Consider the following 3125-nt stretch of genomic DNA (forward strand, 5'->3'; position numbering starts at 1 on the left):
TATGTACTGTGATTCTATAATAGGTCAGGAACTGTCCTAGGCATTGAAGATGCACAAATGAACAAGTCAGCCTTTCCTCAAGAAAGAAAAAGCAAAGAGAGAACACCTTAGCCTAGAGAGGAATAGCCCTTCTAATAATCAGCCCTTTATATGTAATCAATAAGCTATTTATAATAAATTATCACTGTTTCATTACAGAGATTGGGTACAGCATAGTCTTCATAATTCTTTATTTAGCTTGTGTATTTTTTAATTTTTTTTTACTTTCTCAGGTACAGATGAAAACACGGATCATAATTCAGATGCAACTGAGTTGGATTATTCTAAGTAATCCAAATTTAAAAAATTATCTGTACTTAACACTCTAAGTGATTATTGAAATTATTACTTTCTACTAAGTGAAATATGGAGATTTCAATGTCAAGTTTTCTACTTGGTATTTTGTGATCATCTATTACCTAAAACTTCAAAGGGTGTTAGATCAGCAAAAGATGTTTAGTATATTGCTAAATCAGAAAGAAATAAGCATAAGCTTCACATGTAGTTGTTCTTGGTGTGCTATTATGAAGCCAAGGGCTGAGGCCAGGTTTACAAATAGGAGTGTGCTTTTAAGTTTTGAGACATGTCATGCAGCCTATGATGGTACTTTAGTCATTGTCCCAGTTATTTTAGCAATGATCTGCTGGCTAATGGGATTAACTTGCATGTCATGCTTTTGAGTTATTTATGAAACTAAAACAATCATTAATTAAGATCTTTGCTCCCCAAACCGAGCTCTATTTCCAGTGAATGAAGGTGGTGGTCGGCAACCTGAGTCCCTCAAATCAATCCCCGGTTAAATGAGTCAGTGATCTACCAGTATGACTGCCCACCAGGAAACAGTCTGCGACAGGGGTAAGAACAGAAGATTTCAAGTCCTGGCTCTGTGGTTTCCCAGCCACAAGGGTGTGGAGAAGGCACCGCCTTTATGTTTTATTTCCTTATTTGCAAAATAATACTTCCTGGCCTGTCCACCTTTCATGGTTATTGTGAGGCTCGAATGAGATAATCTGTGAAAGTGCTTGCAAATGGCACAACCAGAGACACTTTATTTGTTGTAAGTTGTCCAAGACTACATTTCCTTTGCTGCGGTGACACATTCAAGGGGGAGAGAGTACTTTTACGATTAAACCCGCCAAGCAAACTCCAGCCTGAGAGGCGTTCTTCTCTCAACCCCTTAGGTCAGGTCTTCATTCCTGATTGTCCAAGGGCCTCAGGGAACTGCTGGACCTCTGGCTGAACACAGTGCGAACTGCACAGATCCCAAGGTCAGACCGCCAGCTCTATAACCTGGGGATCCTGGTCAAGTAGTTAACTTTTTATAAGCTTATGTCTGGATCGATAGAATGATGATCCAAATAATACCTGTCTCACAGAATTGTGGGAGAATGAGATAACCATGTAAAATACATGGCATAGTATCTGGTAGCACATAGTAATAATGAGAATTACTGTCAGACTCATGGATTTCTGCAGCTGATATGAAAGCAAGCACCCCATTCGAGTCACAAGACCTGGTTTCAAGTCCTAGTTCCCTCTCTGACCAGCCATATTATCCTGAATAATTCACTCCATCTCTCTGAAGTGCAGTTACTAGCTATAAAATGAGGATGGTAATATTTACTTCATGGGATCTGTATAAAGATCACACAGAGTAATATATATGAAAGTTCTGTACTCATTGTAAAGCATAATGAAAATGCACAAGGCTGTTCTTTAACTTTTCTGTATGAACAAACATGCAGAAGGCGATTGTAAAGATTTTATTTAGCGGCTTTCTGTGCTTGGCACTTAGAAACAGAGTTCCGTGCATAAGGGCACATTTTTATACACCTTTTCTTCATACATATTTTACATACCATTTTATTGCCCCCTTTTTTAATATTCATAATATTGTATTCCCCACTAGGCACATAAATACATTTATCTACAACACCTCAAAACCAAAAATCTTAATAAATCTGTATTATTTTTACTTGGTATTATTTGCATTTCCACACCATTTAAAAATTTGAGCTTGCACCAAGCTTCACTCGTTTTCTTATCATCAAAGACTTGAAGGGAAAGGGAAAGATGGAGGAGAAAACCCACAACCTCAAAATGCAATGAACTATTTGTCTAAAATGGAGATGGAAGGGCAGGTGGAAGGCTATACAAGGCCCATCTGCAATTTCCTGGAAGGTGAGGGGACTTCTCCCGCCACAGGCATTAGCGGACAGGCACTCAGGTCTGACATGTGGAGGCCAGGCCGCCACGGGTCGCCTGCGCTCTTGGTATCGTCTGTCGAGATTATAAAACTCTTCCTTCTTCACACCCTCGCATTTCCCTTCCCCTGCCAGGCTGCATGCTGCGGAATCGGCACTTCCCAGGTGGTGCAGCTCTCTTCCGGATCCCGATGGTCAGAGCTGTGGGATCAAGACGCATGCCTTGCCCCGTCCCCCTGGCCAGCATCCTGACCCCGCACAGGGTCCTGGAGAGGTTTACTCCTCAGTAATGACATGATTCTTTCCATAACCTGTAAGGGGGGAACAAACCAAAAACACATTTCCTTGATGAATTAAAGCTCTCATCATTGCTCACAGTCTCTCTCGCTCAGTCTTGCTCTCCACCTCTCTCCTGCTCTCTGTTCTCTCTCTCTGCCTCTCTCTGTCTCTCCCCCTCCGGGAACGTCACCGATGGCATTCAAGCGAGGAGAGCCAACGTTCGAAAGCCATCTTCTTCAGGAAGCCAAGTCCAGCTGTCGTCGTAGGACTGATGCCTTTCTGCCCTCATCAGTGGGGAGGGCTTCCCGGGTTCGCGGTTCCTTCCAGAAACAGGGTAAGCTGCAGGGGAGAGAGGCCGCAGCCACTTCTGGCCCGGCCCGCCGAGAGCTGTGCGCAGACAGGGCGGCGGCGGAAGCACCCGTTCTGGGCTGCCCTCCACAGAGCTCGCCCGGCGCAGCGCCCGTCCGCACGTCTGTCTGTGCGCGCGTGACTCCGAGTGTGCATACGTGGGCGCGGATGCGCGCAGGCGGGCGCAGGCAGGTGCCTGTGTGCGTGCGTGCAGCTCTGCACGGCCGCTGCACGCTGGCGCCCCTGAGCACGGCT

Source organism: Carlito syrichta, unplaced genomic scaffold, assembly GCF_000164805.1.
Source record: "Carlito syrichta isolate Samal-C Ts95f unplaced genomic scaffold, Tarsius_syrichta-2.0.1 Scaffold308819, whole genome shotgun sequence".
Taxonomy (NCBI): Eukaryota; Metazoa; Chordata; class Mammalia; order Primates; family Tarsiidae; genus Carlito; species Carlito syrichta.